The 21,417-nt window shown below is 47.5% G+C and overlaps 2 long non-coding RNA genes across 2 annotated transcripts; one reads left to right on the forward strand and one right to left on the reverse strand.

Annotated features, from left to right (window-relative positions):
• Positions 1-783: 783 nt before the first annotated feature.
• On the reverse strand, positions 784-8,614 carry LOC135309141 (uncharacterized). The gene is made up of 2 exons (XR_010369459.1): positions 7,760-8,614; positions 784-4,293 (listed from the first exon to the last, which is right to left on the reverse strand). It is a non-coding gene; the product is annotated as an uncharacterized LOC135309141 (long non-coding RNA).
• Positions 7,575-14,548, forward strand: LOC135309142 (uncharacterized). The gene is made up of 3 exons (XR_010369460.1): positions 7,575-8,958; positions 11,204-11,261; positions 13,958-14,548. It is a non-coding gene; the product is annotated as an uncharacterized LOC135309142 (long non-coding RNA).
• Positions 14,549-21,417: the final 6,869 nt, after the last annotated feature.

Raw genomic sequence — 21,417 nt, forward strand, 5'->3', positions numbered from 1 at the left:
TGGCAAAGTTGACGTTTTGAAACTATTTCCACTTATTTAAACAAATCTATTACCTGTTTGAATACCTGGAAGTACTCCAGGACTTCAACAGTTTATAATTTTCTCTTGTCTGGTTCCCCTGGTTTATTTTCCCAGGCCTAGTAGCTGCTGTCTCAAAATGTTCTCACTAAGGAGGCAGAGAGGTCCCTGTTTTCACACTGTCTTCATCCCTGCAATTACAGGAGTCTGTATGACAGTGCTGCTGCATTTAGCCTCCTTCCCAAAAGCCTCACAATGTTCAAGATTCAGATCTGCAGGGTAGCAACAAAGGCTCTGGGCTGGCGGTGAGCAGTGGTAAGGTTCCTTGCCTTGAGAAAAGGCTTACAGTGGGTGGCTATCACCACCAGGGAATGCAGGAGCTGGGTTGCCTTTCCTGGGACATGGGAATAAGGAGCTGTTTGAGGGGGGTCTCACTCCTGGCTTTCAGAATGGATAAAGCTCAAGGCTTTTCTTAAGCAGTGGCCTGGCAGACTAAGGTTTTGGTCACGGGGGAAATTGCCAAGGCCTGTGGTGCTTAGAAGGATTTAAAAGCAGCTCAATCTAAACACACAAGTGCTCTGTGGCATAAGCAGCAGTATTGGTCTAATGTGTTAAAAAAAATAACAAACCACTGCAGGGTTGACAGTTCCCCTTCCTTCAGGCTATAAACCAATTTCTTGTACTTTTAATTCCTCTCTTCTCTCAATAAAAAGTGATCTTGTTGGCCAGGTGCAGTGTCAGAAAGCAGTCCCTGTCAAGCAAAGGCACTGGCCAGTTTCCTTGGGACTTTATTAAATAATGGAGTACCACAGTAAAATATGACAGAAGTCCAGAATTAGTGACCACAAATAAATTAAACACCAGTCTTTGACCATGGGGAAAAACTCAACTTATTTTGCACACAAATCTCTGGCTCTTGAAGAGGCTGGGGGAAGGGAAATTTAGTTCCTTTCATAATGTTAACCAGACCTGCTTCCTAGTCAGAGCTGAGCTTGCCATTTTCTCTGTTTGGAGTGCTTTTCCTAAAAGTGGGAAGTAGGAATCCAGCTGCATGGATTTTCTCCATTTGCAATGGAGCAGGTCAGGAAACACTTTCACTCTTCAGTATATAAGGTTTGTTCTGTTTTCCCCTTTGCTCATTTGCTGGTCATACCTTCAGAGCAAAGCTCAGCATCAGAATGCTGCACCCTGTCTTTCCTAGTCTCTCTGGATGAATAAAATTAATTCTGACAGACTTTCATGCTCAAGTCACTTTACTAGTGATGTCTCTCATGTCTTCTTACCAGGTGAGAATGGCTTTGTCACTTTAAGTTTTCTTGGCTTTTTAGGAAATTTTTGTTTTCAAAGAAGGAATCGTGTGTGTGGGCAGATGTTTCCAAAGAAGCCAGTGGACTGGAGTAGATCTTTACTAAGAGACCAGGGAAAGCATTTTGCAACAGATTATTCAGCTGAATACGTGGGGGTGGCAGAGGTGCTTCAATGGGCTCTGATGAAATTAAGAACCTGAGTCACCACTTACTTTTGAATGAAGACTGTAGGAGAATGGCTGAATTATGCTGTTGGAAGTCCTAATTCCCACTCTGCCTTCACCTCCATCTCAGACTGATTTCTGGTGCTTTTTGCAGCTACACATATTCTATTTGTGTTTGTGAGTTTGCACCTTGCAATGACAGAGGAAGACCAGTATCTACCTCAGGGACACTTTCTTATTGCATCTTATCATTCTTATCATTCTTATCATATACATCTTGTCATTCCTCATTTCAGCATGCTCTTTCACCTAGTTTCGGTGAGGAATGAGGAGACACATTCCAGAGGAACATCTTCCTCTGCAGATTGAGCCATACCTGTGGGATGGACACCCATCACTCAGTTTGAGCACAGCTCTATTCCAGGTGATATTGGCAGTCCAATACAGCTATTTTCTTTCTATTGATCATAGCTGGATCCCACACTATGATGCTATAAACCAAATTCATGCTTCTGATGTGCTTGCCTACCCCACTTTGCTAGTCACTGATTTCACAGTCCTTGAAGAATGGCAGTCACCATTTGTCACTGTAAATGTAGCCCCTGTGGATCCATGTTCCTTGATGTCCGTCTCTATTCTTGCTCTTTATCTAGGACAAAATGTCCTTTATCACATGTCCTTTATCCACATCAGAGGCAGAGAGAATTTGCTTGATGCATGAGATGTGTGAAAGGAGTTAACTGCTTGCAAAATATGTGGAGACCTTCCAGCACAAGCAAAAAAAAAGTTGTTGGCAATCAGAGTTTGATTTTCCTGCTTAGAACTCCATTCCCTTTCCTTCCTAAGCCACTTGGCTATGGCTCTTTATCTTCCCTTCCTGACCAGTCACTGTAGAACTCATAAAGGTTTGTAGAGGCCACTCTGAAGAAGAAATTGTGTTCTGTTTGAAAGCCACTTTTATTTGTATTTTCTTTTGAATGGTATGTAGAAAATTAGTCAGTCATGTGTGAGCAGAAAAGCTGACATCCCTGGTAACCAAGCAGCTGAATGCTCTGTATACCTAGGCAAGCAGGCTGTAGAAGCTGCAATTAACCACCTCTGACTGTAGAGTAACTTCAAATTTTCAGCTTTGATGGCCACTCGTTGGTGTTTGCAGAGCATTCCTATGGCATATGGTAACCTTTAGCCCAGCACAGACCTTCAGGAGTAAGTGCAAAACCTCTGTCATTCCTGTATGGGGCATATGGTTAATATTAGAGAATGGCTTAGTTCTTGTTTGTTTGTTTGTTTGTTTTTGCTTTGAGTACATCTGAGTCCATCAACTCCCATTCAATATCACCTCTCGGGCTGCTTGAAAGATTAGGTCGATGCTAAAATACAAAGCATCTCATTTGCAAGACAGTCATAGAGAGAGGCACGAAGCAATCCTGAGGTGACTCGAGTAACATGGCACAGCTGACAACAGATGAGACCGGGAACAGGATCCAGAAGTCCTTGGTTGTGTTGTTCCCTCACCCACTATGTTCCCAGGGCAGATTGTCATGTTACAGATGTTTGTGAAACATCTGCATGCATAAAAGAACAAATCACAAACCAGTTGTAGTTCTCTGCTTTTCTTTTCTGTCAGAAACATTGTTTTAGAACCAAAGAAGAGAGACAGAAAGATTTGTTAAGCAACATCCCACAAGAAATATAAATCTCCTGAGAAAATAATGCAGCTTCTTCATTCTATCTGATTTCTGAAAGGCTTTCTTCCCTTGTAGGGCACTATATGCTTGGTGTCCCAACATATTCCCGAGGAGAAAGGCTGTGCTGAGCAGGCAGCGGAGCCCCGCTGGGATTCTGGCAGAGCATGAGAGGGGGGTGAAAGACAGTGGGTGTCCTAGCTGGCTTTCTAGAGTTTGGACCCTGTCACTTCTTTTCCTGCAGCTTAAAAGAGCAAAGAGCAGCTGTAGGAGAAGTTAAGGTTCTCTCTCCCGTCCTTAGCCTTGAAGGGATGTGTTGCCCTAACTTCGCCTCCCATTTAAATTCTTGGCAAGCAGCGGAGATGGCAGCCAGGGTGTGTGCCCCACCCACCTCACCCAGGGGCAGAGCCCGGGCTGTATCTCAGTCAAAGCAGTTCACAGCTTGTTGCATCGGGGCAGCCTCCTTTTGTCAGCAGCTGGAGCCAGCGGGGATGTTCTGGGCTGGGAGAGCTCATGCTCTGCTGCTGCTGTCCTGTGCAAGAACCCAGGACAGGGGAGGTGGCAGCAGCAGATGATTGTGCTCTGAAATGCAATTTATCTGCTCAAATCTGCTCGGACAGGACCTTCTGTCTGCAGGTCTCTTGGATCCTTCGGAGCACTCGTGACCTAATGCCCATGGAATTCCCACAGACCTGACACAAGTGGGAGCTCTGGGCACCTCAGAGAGCCGAAGCCACACGCTTTCAAAATTATGCTCCCAAGCGGCGAATGACCGAGGTTTAAAAGCCTCTTTTGAAAAATGTCAATTCTAACAACACTCCCCACAGTTACAGTGAACCAGTGGAAGAGTCACCCTGCTCAGTGGTGCCTGAAAACAGGTGGTTGCATGAGCAGAGGAAAAGTCAATCCCTTCAATCCACTATAACTTAAGCACTGAAAAATTGACTGGTTTTGAAAATACGTGTCCAAAAATGTTTCATGCAGGGATGCCAGCTCTTCAAGTGCAGATTGAAGAACTGTTGGGAGAGGAACTACAAAAAATCAGGTCATCTTCTTTCCCTCTCCTCCCTTCCAGCCTCTGTTTAGGTTAGGATAAAAGCTGGGTCCACATTACCTTTTCTGTGAAGATATAGATATGAGAGAGGGGTAAATAATGGAAAAGTACATAACCTGAGAGATTGCGGAAGGGGCTGAGGTGTGGGGACGTGAAGGAAGACAAACTGTCACTGACTGATGAATTTTTTGTAATTTCTAAGTCATGGGGAACACAAAGGTTTTCCTGATTATGACTGCACTAATTTAAAACATTAAAATAAATGATTAAAAAATTGGTGCCTGAAACTAAACCCCTTCAAATCCATAGTTAAGCATTTAAGTAGAAAGGCTTCTGGATTCTGTGGCAGAAGAGCCCTTTGCTGCAGTGCATTTTGCTGGACTTTTGCAAAAGCTCTGAGCATCTGGCAGCTACTGCTGAAGTCCCACTTAAAATATATTTCCATTTCCTTAAAGTGCTGAATTATGGACTTAAAAACCCAACTCTAGGCACCATTTTTCTCTGTGTGAATGATCTGGTTACAAGTATAATATAATAAATTGTAATAAAACAGATTTATGGCTTATTTTCCTTTTTTGCTAGTGAATAGATGGAAAAAATCAGATTTTTTTTTTTAATGTTTCTCAGTCAGTAGGGATTGTACTGGGAATTGTGCTAGGAGTTCTTGCCTCCCAAGCTTTTCTCTAAACAAGGCTGTTTTGCCTCAACTGGCTGAGCTGGTGGGCCCACTCAAGAATGGGCACTTCTGGCTCTGAGCACACACCAGGGCTGCACAGGAGCCTGGTGCTCTGTGCCAGTAGGAAGTGGTAACGAGCCACCCCAGCCCTCTGAGATGAAGGACAAGTTGAAATCTCCCTCCTCACATCTTCTTCTTCTTTTCAGTTTTCAATGTTTCCCATTTGAATTGTGCCTGGAGTGCCTCAGCTTTGCCCGCAATGAATACCACTTGAGAAAAAAAAAAAAAAAAAAAAAAAAAAAAAAAAAAAAAAAAAAAAAAAGACAAAATGCAGGAAAAAAAATCCCATGGCCATGGCAGATCTGTGAAATCTTAAGGCAAGTTTTCTGACAGCAAAACTTCTGCAACTTCGGCAACTGGACTTCTGCAACAACTGCAACTGGTCCCTCTGGCTGGAGAGCCACGCTGTGCTATTTCTAATTAATAGCAAGTCGAGGGTGGGTCACCCAGTAGGTACCAAAGTGCTTCTTCTCCTGACTCATGCCCCCACTCCCTGCTTTCTCCTGCCTGCCACTTTGTCCCACCTTTTGTCACCATCTGTACATGGTTAGCTGGAGAATGTTTATTATATAATTTAGTTAACTTTCGAGCTGCGAGCCTGCCCGTTTGATGTGCCCTCCTGTTAATGCAAAGCACACCATTACTAGTTAATGATCATGAACTGTCATCACAGTCACTTTGAAAAGGTGACAGTGATGAATGGAGCCGGTGGCTCCCAGGGAGGTTGATCACTGAATGGACAGTAAAGTTTATTTAAGCCCTGGCCTGATAATGGCTCTGCATATTTCAGATGGGTTGTTTCTACTCAGTTCTGGGATAGCAGACATTCCCGAAATGATGCGTGCCGCTGCCGCCCCTGCCCCCTGCATTCTGCTCTCTTATGGTAAGAGAAAATCTCCCCCTGCTTTTGCATCTGCTGCCCTAACTGCTTCCCGCTCCACGCTGCAGCTCTCTAGCCAAACGAGAGGAAACCCTTGGGCAGAATTTCCTCCAAGTTTTGATGAAAGGAAAAGCCCCTCTCGGAGCTGTTTCCTGAGTGAATGCCCACAGCTGCTCCACAGGCCGGGGAAGGGGCTCACACTCCAATCTATCCTGCCAGGGCTTTTCTCGCACGATCGCGGCCACTTGCCCGGGGTGAGGCTGGGGGATGGGACTAAAAATAAAATCTGCCTCTCACTGGGCGATCCTAATGGGGGCTGGCAGCCAGCACTGGCAGGCCTTGGAGCTGGGAGTCAACCCGGTGCTTTCAGGTTGGGAGGTTCGAGGTCCCAAGATAAACAAATCTTCTGGTGAGAGTGACCAGCGTTAGGTCAGGCTAAGGGTCGCCCGAAGGTCACGCCGCCCTGCAGCTTGGATATTTTGGTTGTGTATTTACCTTCCCAAAATGCATGTGCTCTGGAAGGCTCGCGGCTCCGGGTCGTGGAGCTGGGATCAATCTGCCAGTCGGTCCCGGGAGGTGACATCCCTGGGATGGGCAGGGGCTTGGTGGTGTGATGGAGAGAGGGCCTCTGGAGGGCTTGGGGTAGGAAAAGCCTCTATGAGCAGGCAGAAGGTGCACGGGGTGATTTATGTCAGCGTAGCCTCTTGGCTTTCATTTTAACATACGCTGTGTGGGAAACACCAGTGGTAAAACCCAGGCACTGTTTTGTCAAGCTGTGTAAAACCTGGATCTTCATCACCTGACAGGCTGGCAGATTGCACTGCCAGAGACTCACACGTGCAGCAATCAGGCCTGCCTTAAGGAGCTGGAGATCCTTGTAAGCCTGAAGAGACAGAGAAAAACCCAAGACACTCTTCATTTTTCTCTTTCTGGCTTTTGAATCTTTGGAAGACCCATCTGTCTTTGCTGTGCAGCCAGGAACACTAGAAATGCCTTTTTTCTTTTTCCTAAGCCAAGAAAGTAGAGATATTTGTTTAAAATACTCTGATAAAAGTTTCAGGGAAGTTCACAATTCAGGATCTTTTCCTGTTGTCAGAAGGATGAGAAGGAGCCTGTCATCTAACAGTAGCTTCCAGATGACCTGCTGCTGCATAGGATTCCTATGGCATTATCAAAACCAGGAGGTGTCTCAGCTGCATGAGAAAAATCATATCAATTTACATAAGTAATGGTTTGCCTACAGTTCAAACCGTATCAAGCTTTATGGTCAAAGCAAAACAAGGACAGTGCCACAAGGGAGCCGCTTGAGCAGCCTGTTTATAAACTGACATGGCTTTTCCTGGTAGACAACCCTATAAACCATTTGCTGGTACCTCAAATGGCAAGCTATCATGCACATTTAGGGGATAACAATGGGCTTTTAGGAAAAATAAATCAATGGGTGGAATTAATAATCGCTTTCATTGTCAAAATAAATGTTTTACGTGAGCCGCAGAAAGGGAGGCAAATTATTCTCACGGAGCTCTGAGGGCGATGCCAGGGAGCTGCTGGTGGCAGGGGGCTGTCTTTGCAGCAGGATTGCGGAGCAGAGCCACGTCCTCGGGAGAAAGAGCTCCCTCCCTGCCGGTGCAGGTCGCGGGGAGGAGGGAGGCCGAGCGTCGGGGGAGCTTCCCCGCCGGGAGAGGCCTTCCCGAGGCCTTCCCGAGGCCTTCCCGAGGCCTTCCCAGCGCGGGGCCAGGGATGAGGGAAAGGCACTCTCCTCTCCCGCCCCACGCACCGCGGGGAGGTGACTGTCCTTATAAATTTGGGTTGAGACATTTTGCCCGAGCGTCTGCAAACATTTAGACACAGAGCCGCTGCTGCGAACTGCCAGCCCATTGTCTGCCGGTGACACTTTTCTCCGAAAGTCACTTACCAGGGGGCCAATGTTGATTGAGCAAATGAACACAAAGCGCTGAAGCCGCTGGCTGCGAATTGTGCTGCTGTTAGTTTAAACAGGCGGCACAGAAATGCCATTATCCGGGTGATGGAGGGAGCCGGGTGGAACACTCACAGCGAGAAAACTTGCCGGCAGTGACTGGCACAGCGAGATGGATGGAGCGCTTGGCCTTGACTGACATGTCACCCCGGGTCCAGCTTATTGTACCCACACTCCACTCCTTCCACAGGGGTGGGATCCGAGGCTTCTCCCTCACAGAATTCCCTTCACTTCCCTCCAGCAGAATTGAACCTGTGCTGCCCGGTACTGGCACAGCCCAGACAAAGGACACACAGCCAGGGGATCTGCTCCAGCCCTATCCCGTACATTCCCAGCCCTCCATGCCTGTACATTCCCAGCCCTCCACGTTCTGCCTGTTTATCCCCTCTCTGCTCTGAGGGCTGGTTTATACCTTCTGTGGTTGGTGTGCAGGCCAGCAGAGCTGGCTGGTCAGAGGAGCTTGCTGGGCTCTTGCAGAGCTGGAGTTCCAGCTCAAGTGTGGCTGTGGGGAGGGCATTGCCTTTCTGGTGTGTTAACACTGAAAAAATTGCCTTCAAGCTCAGGATCAAAGGGTCTCTCCTCCAAGCAGAGCACTCAATGAATCCTTCTGGCTGATGGAAGGGCCTTGGCAATGCCACAGCTTGGCCTGTGACATGGCACAGGGGACAGGTAAGAGGTGTAGGAGAAGTCTCCAAGGTCTGACCGACTATGCCTTTAGCGTTACCAACGTCATGTAAGAGCAGCTCCGCCTTGGCTGTGTTTGCCACATCCTTTTCCCAAGGCCTTTTCCAGCCTCTGCTACTACACTCACTGCCATGTGTGCAGCATCATCCTTGGGCATAGAGATCTGTCCCCACGAGGGGTACAGACATGACTCAGAGAGAATGGCTGTGCCTGGGTTGGGTGAACTCTTTGGTGACAAAGTGGAAGAGGAATGAAAGCCCTGAGCATTCCAAAGGGTGGGGAAACAGGGAACGGAATGAAAGATGTGGATGTTGTCTGATCCAACAACAGAGAAATGAACATTTAAGAGAGATGAAACACCTGATAAATTAACATTCGTGTTAAATAGGATCTGGTCTGATTACCAGGGCTGGGTAATCTGTGAGTGTGAGGCGTTGCAGCTGTAGATTGAGGTGAGTAGGACACATTATTCAGATTATTTTCTCACTTGAATTTGCTCAGGAGACGGGGGATCTTCCTGCTTTGCAGCCACCTGGGAGTAGCAGTGTTGGGTGCCTGGTGTCTGAGTTTCACAGGGAGCAGGATATTTGATTACTAGAGGCAGACATTGGTAGCTGATGGTATTCATGCTCTTCTCCCAAGCTGGTGTGAATGCAGTAAAGAAAATACAGTATAAAAGTGAAAGTCTTCAGTGCTTCCCAGCTGGAGGGCACATCAGTTGGGCTTGCTGTGAGAGGAATGTACCATCCCACCGTTTGTAGCTCCATTCCAGCAGTAACAGGAGCTGCTGGGCTCCTTGTGGAGGCAAGAAGTGAATTGTACCTCATGCAAAGTAAGGTCTAGCCACCGAGACCCTCAAGCCCTGGCTTTAATTAATTTCTCCCAGCACACTCTTTGCTCTGCCATCCACAGACCCACACCAAAGCCAGATTTTCAGTGAGCAATTGGAGTACTGGTGTAAGGGAGCCAGAAATATCTCTGTCTTCCTCTTCATGGGGGCAGTTATGCAACCTCAACCTCCATGCAGAGCAGGTCTGCTCACCATGTGGGGTGGGGAGAAGAAATTCTCCATTCTGGGATAACAGTTGTCACCAGGGACACCTCGCAAACCCCCTGGGGTGCTCAGGGAGACTGCCATTTGTTCCAGCAGCACAGCTAGCCACAGGGCACAGTCTGCTGAGGCTTCATGTGAGCCCAGGTAAAATACTGCTGCCTTGTAACACCTCCCTGCCAAGTGTCAGCACCAGCCCTGAAACAGGGGGCTGCCATTCTTCAGGGGTGTGTGTGCTGCCCCTCTGCTTGCTCTGAGCCCAGTTCCTCCCACAGCATGGTCCCAGTGCCCAGCTGACGGGAGGGACTCTCACCCTCTGCCTTGCACCAAAGCAGTTTACCAGAGTAAGCTGAACTTTCCAGCCCCTTGTCTCTTGTGGCTGCTGCAGTGAGGGATCAGGGCAGCAGAGCCTGTGTGAGTGGCAGTGATGGTCTGGAGCTTTGGCTGGTGATTCTGGATGTAGAAAGCATCAGTACAGGGCAGCTCAGGGCACCTCCAAACTGGGCTGCTGCCCACACACAAAGAATCAAAAAGGAAAGAGGATTCCATGTCATCAGCCACACCTATGTCCATACATTAAATTTGGCCAGGATGTAGCTGCTCTGTATCACTGACTTGTTTGCACAAGTACCTGCATGAGCTTGGCCCATGCCAGTTACTGCCACCCCAAGATTTCGTTGCTAAGCCACTCTCCTTGAAAAATCCTTTCTCTCCTTGAAAAATCTCCTTTCTCTCCTTGAAAAATCATGGGAGGTGCCAGTGGTTAGAGAAAAGCCAGTGTTACTCCCATCTTCAAAAAGGGCAAGAAGGAGGACGCATGAATCTACTGGACAGTCAGCCTCACATCCATCCCTGGGAAGGTGACAGAACAGATTATTCTGGAGGTCATCACCAAGCATGTAGAAGTAAAATTAATCAGGAGTAATAAGCATGGAATTGTGAATGGAAAATCATGCTTGATCATTCTGAGGATTGGTCATCCCAACTGAGATAGTGTGGCAGGGTGGGACAATAAGAGGAGAGCAGTAGATGTTGTCTACCTCAATTTCAGCAAAGCTTTTGACATGTCTCCCAGAACATCCTTGTAGGTAAGCTCAGCACATGTGGATTAGATGAATGCACAGTGAATTGGATCAAGAGCTGGCTGAATGGCAGAGCCTAGAGAGCTGTGATCAGGGGAGCTGAAATTGGAGGCCTGTAGTCAATGCATTCCCCAGAGAATTAATTACTTGTTTATAATTATTTACCTGGATGAAAGTAAATAATTATGGACTGGACTGTACCCTCAGCAAGGCTGCTGGTGATACAAAATGGGGCAGAGGCTGATACAACCAAAGACTCCGCTGCCATTCAGTGGAACCTTGATAGGCTGGAGGGTTGGGTGGAAAGAAACCTGATGGGTTACAACAAGGGCAAGGGCTGGGTCCTGCTCCTGGGGAGGAAAAACCTCAGGTAAGAGCATGGGCTGGAGGCTGACCTGCTGGAGAGCAGATCTGTAGAGAAGGACCTGGGGGTCTCAGTGGATGACAAGCTGACCATGAGCTGGCAGGTCATGTGCCCAGGCGGGCCAGTGGTATTCCAAGGTGCTTTGGGAAGAGCGTGGCCAACCCTAATAATTCTGTGATTCTGTGGTTTGAGTGTTTCAGGTGTTTGCAGCAGCTGTGACTACCGAGCACATTAGTTGTGACACGTCTGTTTTTAGAGGTATGTTAACTGGCCACATGTGCATGAACTGCACTGGGCTAGCAGGCTGTGAGACCAGGGGACATCCCTGCAGGATTTGATTCTCTTAGAGAGATGTAACTACACTTCCCTGCTGCAACTTGCATTTGGCTCTAGCACAACTTGGTCCCTGGGGTGACCCTGCAGCAAGTAGGCTGGAAGAGAGCCCTGGCTTCAGGAAAACTCTTTTGGGCTCCACACCCTTTGGTTTTGCACTGTGCTGTGCATTGCCCCTTTGCTGCTCCATCATTTACCCAGAGCAGTCCTTCCTCTGTGCATAGCTCTGTGCTGCCCACATCCTGGAAGCTGGTGCTCAACCCTTCCAGCACCTGTGCTCCCCTCTCCTGCATCCCACACCTCATCCTTCTCCTGACTGACTGTCCACACCTACTCTTGTATCACCTCTTTATGAAAACATCGCCTGCACTTCTTTTCTGCTCACGAGAGCCACACACAGAGTCATGTCTTCACGTGTGTTGGCTGGCACCACCACACTGACTTCTGGGGCAGGGGACACACACTGTCATGGAGGTGTCACCCTTCACCACCCACACTGGCACCGAGATGGACAATGCAAAATGAACTTAATGCTGTTTTCGTAGCAAGGTCTTCATTTACACCTCAGCTGGTATAAATGACGCCAGATTTTAGCAGTCAATTTAATCCTTTTACTTCTGGTGTGAAGGAATGTGTGCTGGATGGCTGGGACTGCCTCACACAGACCCATCCTCAGCCTCCTCCTTTTCCCCTGGAGGTAAAAAGTTCAGCTGGACGCTGTGCTGAAAGGTTTTTTCAGCATACCGAGCTCGCCAGGGCAGTGACCAGCGTGCGGCAGAGCATCCTTGGGCGCAGGGATGCGAGCGCGTCTGCCCGGGCCGGGCGGGCACGGGCTGTACATAGCTCAGCTCGGGCCGGCGGACAAAGGGAGCCTGTGAGGCTGCTGGGATCTGCGGTTATCGGCGGCCAGGGCAGGAAACGTCCCACACCACAATAACCTCAACTCCACCTTATGTCAGCAAGCCCTACAAACAGAAGGACCCAGCCGCGGGCTTTTGCTCAGGCTGGTACTGTACACCGGAGCTGGCTTCCATGGGGAGCGGACGGAAAAACAACACGACAGGGCTGTGCTGATGGCAGGCAGATAAAGGCTCGCTCCACTCAGACGGGTATTGTTTCCTTCCCACAGGCCTCCTCGCTGCCACCGCCGAGCACACGATAAAGCCCTGGCTTTTTATAGGGCTTCTGTTTGAGTTTGTGCCGATTTCAATGCAGTCATTCAAAGTGAACATGCTTGGTGAATTGTTAATTCAAGTGTCCTGGAACACAGCAGTTTTGAAAAAAATGGAAAGATTGTTATTAACTAGTTAATTCTGGACCAAATTTCCCTACCTCTACTTGCCGTAGAGTTAGAGCTTCTTCAGCTTTACATAGCAGTTGACTTTGGAGTCAGGGCTGGCAAGGACAGGAGGAAATATGTGCATATGTCAAGAGCTGTGCCACAATTTTGGTCAAACTCTGCCAATATTGCTGTTTCCCTGTCTGCCACCTGAGGTGGCTGGAGTCATTGGTGCAGCCAGGATTCCAGCAGAAATAAAACCAGGTGTTCATATAGGCTCTGTCAGGTACTACATCCCAGCACATCCACACATGGCTAGGGACAGGAAAGACCTATGGGGCCTTTTAGACCTGCATCCTCGTGTTCCTTGTTCTGGAAAGTACTGACAATGAATCCAGATATTCTGTTGGATACTTGATGAGTTACAGCAGCACCTTGGGATCCCTGTCCTGGGCCACCTGCTGATATCCTTTCCCCATGCTGCAGCACCAGGCTGGCAGCCACACACCCAGGCACGCTCAGGCAGGAAGGGAAGGTGGGAAAACACCCAGTATGCTTGAGCAGAAGCTTTTTAACTGGACGGTTTATCACAACAACCTTTGGGAGAAAACCTAGTGGAGGTACTCTAGCTGCTGACAGCCCATCTCCCTGCACTGCAGGAGTGTGGGCATCTGTCTCAATTGGTGCTTCCTACCCTATTTTAAGGCTGAATGCTCTTTCAGGAAAAATAAATGGATAACAGGCCCTTTGCAACACAAGCATGTGTTATTAAATGCTCCTCTCACATGTGCAGCTCATCCACAGCCATTTCCCTTGCTATGCTCTCCATGCCCTTGCCCTCACACACTAGAAAACATTGTCTCCATTTAAATATTTTGTGAGAAGGTTGACTTCTGTCTCTGCCATGGTAAATGGTACTTACCAGCCTCTACCAGCTGGCTGTATGCACCTAGAAGGATGTGACTCTCTAATCCTTCAAAGTGGTTTGGGTTTTCTTCTTTCGTGTACTGCACAGGCTGATTTGTCTTTTTTTTCCAGCTCAGATAGCTCTCTGCAGCTGGCCCATGTTTTTGGTGGGTTTTTTTGTTTGTTTGCCTTTTTTTGGTTTTTTTGGTTTTTTTTTCCTATTGGATTATCTGCAGCAATTTTTGTTTCCTCTGTGAAATGATGTGGTTCTTCTCTGTTCATCCTTCCCACATCCACCACACTCACTGTAATCCTACCTGCACTGAATCTTCATCTCCCATGAAGAGGTTAATTTTGCTTGACTGAAATATGCAATGGGAACATGGGAGAATCTCCCATATCCTTGTAAGTCATGTGTTTCTCTTCTTTTCCAAAGCCAAACAATACAACACAATTGGACAAGGCTCAACACCCTGGGCTCTGATGATCTACAAAGACTTTGGTTGCTGCTGCTGCTCCTGCTGCCACTGCTTGGATTGGGGGAAACAACCAGACAACTTAACTGCCCTGGGAATATGCAAAACCCAGTGAGAAGCACTCCCTGGCCTGAGAAACTTGCAGTCCTGTTAGACAAGACAGATAGTGGCAGGGAGAGCAGGCATGGGAAGATGGGTGCTGGAGCAAGGACTAATTAAACCAGGTACCTGCTCAGGAAGGACTCTTCAGGGCTCCAAGTCACCCACTGAATTTTACAGCCTCTTTTGCTTGATCAGTGAATATTCTGATTTTTATGACTTTTTTGTTCTGTGTGTTTCTGGTAAATTGGGGGGTTTTGTTTGGGTTTTGATGTTTGTTTCTTTTTGCTATTTTTTTTTTCTGCAACACTAACTCAATAACAAGTAATTTCAAGCTGATCTGATGTCTGCTGTTGTAAGGTCGTTCTTTGGACACACTGTGATCCTCCTGAGGGATGGCTTTTTCCTGGTGTCATCTGCAGCTCTCAGGCTGGCATATGCAGCTTGTGAAAGATGCCTACAGTCTTTTTCTTAAGAGACTAATAAAATTAAACATTGGCAATTTCTGTGGTCAGGGCAACATCTGCTTCCTCTGACATATCACAAGTGTGGAACATACCAGGCCAGAAGGGACAGAACTGGGAGAGAAAACATCTTGAAAAATTAAAAAGAAAATACCCTTCAGCAGCTACAGCACATCAGTGCTATGTCCTGGCACTGAAGCTGGCCCAGCATGGCACGTCTGTGCTCCAGGAATGCCATCCTGGTTGGTTCTGAGCTTCCCAGGAGCCACATGTGCTGCTTGTAGTCCCAGTGGCTGCCTTGTGTCCTTGCCCCTGAGCAGGGTCTCCCCAGGCTGGTGGGGCAGAAGAAACCCTGGCCAAAGAGAGGATCCTTGTCCCTCAGGTCCTCCACTGTTGTACAAACCTCATGGGTGTGTTTGGCAGGACCTGAAGCATGGGGCTATGACCAGCAACAAAAAACCCTGGGATTATATTTGTTATGGCCATATGGACAAATAAATACCGATAAAAGGGCGTGCAAGCTCCAGTCTCTGGTTGGATTAACTCCTGACAGTAAGGTTGAGTCCTCTGGATATTTCTGTATTTCTTGCACTTTTGTTCCCTGCCACAGGAGGCACACAGTGATTCCAGTCCTCGTGCATCTCCAGTCCTTCTCCATGCCGCAGGAAAGAAACATTTGGAAAAGTTTTCAGTCAGATCCTCCTCCTCCTTGTTAAATTTAGCACAAGCCTGTAAAGCGCCACCAGGAACAGCAATTAGGGAGCTGCACGTTTTGGTTCATGGTTATCTGCAAGGTCAGAGAGAAGTACAGGCTGTGTTAGTGAAGGTTTGTCAGTTCTCATACAGTTTAAACAGAGGTAAATGTTAAAAAAAAAAGAAGAAAAGCAAAGTGGGTTAGTCAGTCCTGACTCTCAAAAACCTAAGCCCCTTCTTTACTGCTCCCCCCCTGAACTGCTCCTTCCATTTTCAATATTGATAAAACACAACCAGCTATATTTAATGAAAGCTGGCTTTGTTGAAGGCCAGGAAAGTCAATGAACTACTGGTCACCGTGCAGGGCTCCCAAAATAGGGATCTGCCCAAGGATCTTCTGGCTAATGGCATCCCTCTTGACAGAGAATGAGGCCAGAGGATCTTCATGCTAAGAGTGCTTTACCATCCCTTGTTCTTTTTAAACTCTTTTTAATTTTTATATTCTCCTCTCCCTTTCTCCTGTCACTCACTAGCATCACCCTCCCTTTAGTTCTTTTAGTTCTTCCCCACGCTCTGTACCCACTTCTCACCCAACTTTTTTCTTTCCTTTCCCTCCTTTTCCACACCAGACTGCCTCCATCCTGTCAGTCTAGGCTCCCTTTGGTCTCTTGGGCTCCCTCCTGCCCTCTCATCCTGGTCCCTCTCTCCCTTATGCTATGTCCCTGCCTGTTCTCAGCACTGCTGGGGGACATCCCAGTGGATGCTCCCTCTTCTTCTGCCATGCTGGTGGCATCACACACAGGAAGCATGACAAGGACAAACATTTTCTGCAATGGGATGGAACAACAATGATGTCACTTGGCACCCCCAGGGACAACCAATTCCTCCTTCAGACTCAGCCTGGCTTTAACTTGCTGTGGGCAGCACTCCAGCCTTCGTGCCACCTCATTCTCCCTGTCTGCCCTTCCGCTTCTCTCTTCCCCTGCCTCATTCCACGTCATTTCCACTGCAACCAGAATACGCTCGCTCTTTCTTTTCTCTAATGAGCCCGGTCTGAAATGTGTCTGAGGGGTATTTTTAGTGAAAGCTTGGCAGCCTGGCAGTCCTGGGCGTTTTGCCACCTTGAGCAAAAAATGTGCCTCAGCCCGATAAGGATTACAATGAATGGTGTGCTGGGGGCTGCGGGTGGGGCCGTCCTGGTGGCTGCCCACCTGCTCTGTGGGGCTGCCCCCAGCCCAACCCATGCCCTGCCTGCGTCCCACACCAGCCTCTAAAATATGTTCAAAGGAATAAAAGAAGGGGTTGCTGGGAAAGCTATGGGAGTTAAGAGGAGGAAAGCCATTGTATGGCTGGAATAGGGGTATTTTCTGGCAGCTGTGTTTCTGCAGGTGATGTGCACACAGCATCTTGTCCCAAAAAATTGCCTTGAGAATGTAGCAGCCAAGTAATGATGGGCACAGGCACAGCTCCCAACATCATAGCCTGAGGGTTGCTCCTTTTCTTCTGCGTTGTCCTTTTGGCAGTGCCATGGCTCAGAATGAGGTGCTGGCCCCCTCACAGGCACAGGGTGAGCTCTGGGAGCAGGCACTGTTTGTCCCAGGGCTGTGGCTGGCACATCTTGCTTAGAGCTGTTGTTCCCTGACGTGTCAGGCAAAGTATTTGCAAGTGGGAATGGCCTGCCGGGTTGACTTCCAGCTGCAATCAATAAAGAACTGTGCTGTGGGTTTTTAATTTGAAAAATAAATATCATGTCCAGCTAATATTTTTTAATATCTAGTTTCCCCCTCACTGTTCAAGGGTCTAGATCTTACTTAGAGAAATTACAACAGTATGATTAAATGTCCTGTGAAATGTATGCAAAAATGCCACTTTTTTCAAGCAGGACATTTTGGGGAAGAGGGAGATCATGTAAGCCAATGCACTGAGTTTGCTTATCTAGCCTCCTGATCATCTTAGCTACCTCTATAGTCGAGGAGGGGAGAGAAATTCCCTCAGGAAGTATTTTCAGGGGTAACACAGATGCTCTAAATACTCTTCAAATAGGCCTATCTTTCCTATCGACACCCCAGGGAAGAGCTGGCTGGTCAGCCAGGGATCTTCAGCTGTGACAAACTCTTCCAATCCACACCACTCTGGCCACACCTGCACGGACTGGTTGAGGCAAGGGTGATCTCCGACTCCAGACAAATGGCCTCATAGTCCTTCTGTGCCAAGTGGAATAATTTCAAAGGGAACTGTGCCTCAAGGCTAGTGGTGAGGATGTTTATTTGGTGCTGGATATGTATGGATGACTGCCCACCTGCAAGTGAGGGATCCCATGCCTGGAGCACAGAAATGGATGGAGGGATTGGAAGGGGTCTCCAAAAGTTTGTCTCTGCCCAAGAAGAGACCAACTATGTACGTACTGTATTGTGAAAAGTTTTCTTACATCATTCTTCAGGGTCTCCCTTACCATTAGAAAGGTTCTTCTCCCTGTTCACTAAGAACAGGGGAGCAGACATTTCCTTTCTTCATCTCTGAGCTGTTTTATGTAGCTGAGGATTATTACTGCATCCCCCCCAGCTGTTTGTTTTTTACCTAAGCCAGCAGGTTCTTTCACCTCTCTCCTGCAGGACACGTTTCCCAGATTTCTAGTGTTCTTGGATTCTCCCCAAAAGGACAACATCTTTCCTGAAATGCATTGCACAAAACTGGCCACCCTATAAGGGCAGTAGCATAGTACATCTGCACTGAACAAAAGGGCCATTTCTTTGTGCAGGCAGTACTGCTTGTTATTCTTTCCAACATGACATTTGCTTTATTGGTTTTGGTTTTTGGTTTTGGTAATTGTGTGATTTACAGTATTTTCCACAGAACTGCTTCTTAACCAGCCATTTCTGCCTGGTTATTTCTGCCTGATTGTAGTTCCTTGCACTCCACTCTGCTGAGTTTTGTCATGCGCTTTCTTTAAATTGTCAAAACAATGTCTCTTTCCCCCATTTTTCCTCATTTTTAAGATTTTAAATTCTGATCCTCTCTGCCAGGTTTGCCATCACAGACTGTGTTCCCCTGTGCTCTGACAGCTGATGCCAGGCAGAGCTGGGTACAAGCCTCCTCTACCCACCCCTCTATGTCTCTCCCCTTTTTGACAACAACCACCACCAGCTGCTCCTTGGACTGCATTATCCAACCAGTTTTGTATCAAAGCTGTGTTTTCCTGGTTTACCTGAGGGCACAGCACCAGCCCTGTGCCCAGACAGTGCTCAGAAGAGAAGATGCTGCTGGCAAGACAGCTGGGAGGACACCTTGGCACAGACACCTGTGGGTTTCAGGCATTTTGCCACTTAGCTTGGCCATGTTTTAAGAAGCCAGGTGCATCCCAGATGTCTGAAGGCACCTGAGCAGAGAAGTTTAGGACCAAACTTTTGTGCTCAGGTGCCTCTGGGGCCACTGAGGTTTGATTTAGGCACCTCTGCCTAAACCAAGCTGGCTGCAGCTCTCACAGTGCAGCTCCCTGCTAGGCCAAAGGGCACAAACGCACGTCAAACTGAAATGTTCCACTCAATCCTGCTCACGTGTTTGGAGGTGGTGTTCTCTCTGAAAAGGACTCCCAGTGTTCATTTGGAAAACTTCTCTGTCTGGGAAAATCCTGGAACTTCTATCCCAGCTTACCAAGGAGAAATATCCAGGTGCTGGAGAGGGCTACAGCCTACAAGACCCCAGCTCTCAAGCAGCTGCTGGGTTTTGGTTGCCACTAGTGCCTTGTATTAAAAGCCAGGAGCTGCTCCATGAACCAGGGGTTTGAGGTACAGTGAAACCTGCATTCTGCCTTCCCCTCACCCCTTCCTGGCATTAAAACCTTGGAGAGCTGCAGCGCACACAACAAAGGAGAAAGCAATAGGAGAGCAGCAAGGTCACACATCTGCTGCTTTCCACACTTTCTTATCTCTGACATCACGGGCCTCAAGGTCTTTCTTCTCATTAAAACAGCTGAATAATTGCAAACTGTACACAAACTGACTAAACCTGTGGCCTTCTGCCTTAGTCATAATATGGGATGTCTGGCTAGGGAGGATGTTTCTTGGTGAGGGAGGGTGAAGGGACTGCAGAAATGAGCAGCTCCATGCAAACGCTGCAGGAAGCTGCTGCCACTGCCCTTGGGCTGGCAAGCTGCAGACATCCAGCCAGGTGAGTCTGGTGTCATCGATGGTGGTACTGAAAGCTCAGGGATCTGACCCCACCCCACCCTCAGGAAATGCAGGGCCAGCACCAAAATGACTTTGTGGGGGCTGATTTGCAATGATCCCACCCGTGCTGCCTCTGCTTGAGGTTTACTTTGTTAGCAGTGGAGAGAGAAATAATAGGTCAGGGGTGAGAAGGGGAACTATGAACTGAAAGAACTGTGGAAAATCAAGGGATAAGACATGTTGTGGATGTCAGAAACATTAAAAAATGACATCATGAAAGGCAAAAATGTACCTAAATCATCTTTTGTACAGCCTGGATTTGTTCAAGCGATACCAGCCTAAACTGACCTCAAGCCCCTCTGTATCTTGCATCTCTTCACATCTCTGTGGTTTGGACAGTCACTTCTCAAGTCTGACCATTGCACACACTCCTGCTGATGCCTCTGTGGCTGCTGCACCTCGAACAGCTGCCACTGGGATTTCTGAAAACCACACCTGCATCCCCACCCTGCTAGTCCCGATGAAATTCATTAACGGCAAGTCATTTGTCATGACCTAACATGGGATGTGAAAGATCTATTCCTGGTGGTTGCACATGCCTCCCTGCTTGGTGATTAGTGTTTAGCATCTGGGAGTGCAACAATCTGGGAAAGTTAAGGCATTAGCAAGTGGATGGGGGTGGTCTGCTCTGGGAAAAATTATATGTGTACTGAAGTAAGTGGATAAAGATGCTTTCAACGTTCCAAACATTTTCCTACAGGAATAGAAATTATTGTGAAAGACAAAAATCAGGAAAAATTGTGTAACAGGTGGCTAGTGGCTACTGACATCAGCAGCTAAACACAAGTGTTAGTGGTTTTAGTCCTTCTGGTGTTATTTGTGAAGGTTTGAAGGTACCAGAGCACAGCTCTGTGGGTCTGCCACATAACACTGGCTGCACAGTTCATCCCTGAAGTTTGTCCCCCTCGTGAGCCCAGCAGTTTTCTGGCATTCTGCTCATGCTTCCCTGCAAAGAATGTAGTTGTAAGTTCTCACATCAGTTGTTTTTGGTTTTTTTATCTGCCTTCAAATTCCACTTCTTTCCCTACCAAAAGTGAGTGGGGCTTGCTATGTGACACAGTTTCCTTCTGAATGGATTTGTACCACCAACAAGCCAACTCAGCCTTCTTTTAAAAAGCTGGACACTGACTGAGAGATGCTGCCTCTGATCTGTATTTTCCTGTGCATTCTCCACTGTTTTGGTGGTTTTGGAAGTGTTGACCCCAGAACAAGAGCCACAGTCCACTAGTGCTGTCTTCCCTGAGACTTGGTGAAACCCCACTACAACCTTCTTATCCCACAAAAGCCATAAGGGCAGAGGCAGAGGTCTCTCCTGTAACAAGAATGCACAATTCTACAGGTGCATTATGGGTTTATTTTTACAATCTTTTTTTCTTTAAATGCTGGGTCTTGACTGCTGCTGGAAGGAAAGTCTCAAACAGATTGAGTTTTCCTTGGAAATGAGCTATCTAGCAAATTTTCTCTTTGTGACACATTCTTAGATCAACATGCTGCTTATCTGATAAAACTCTTATCAGAGACAATTTGTGGCATGTTGCCCCAGTACCATGGCACAGTCCTTTTAGCTTTACTCAACTGCATGAAGACAATAGAAGATGACACTGCAAATAGTAAAGAGCAAATGCTCCCTGTGTGTAGGTATCTTCAGACTATCATTCCATGGTTTGAACAAACAGTCAAATATCTACGGACAAACAAGCAAAAGTTGGCAGGAATTAATGGTCCTCTGGAATAACAATGTGCTGTGGGAGTACTGTTGTGCATCCTGAGTTGGACAACTGTGGCAAAATTTATGGTTTCTCCTACAAGAAATAGTTTATTCATGGATTACTGACTCTTTTAAATTATCTTCCTCTGGGCCCTGCCTCTTAGCTAATGCCCACTGGCAAAGTACAAAGAGAATAAAAAATATGCAAACTAGCAAGAGTGATGCTTGGT

The sequence above is a fragment of the Passer domesticus genome, chromosome 1, assembly GCF_036417665.1.
Source record: "Passer domesticus isolate bPasDom1 chromosome 1, bPasDom1.hap1, whole genome shotgun sequence".
Classification (NCBI taxonomy): Eukaryota; Metazoa; Chordata; class Aves; order Passeriformes; family Passeridae; genus Passer; species Passer domesticus.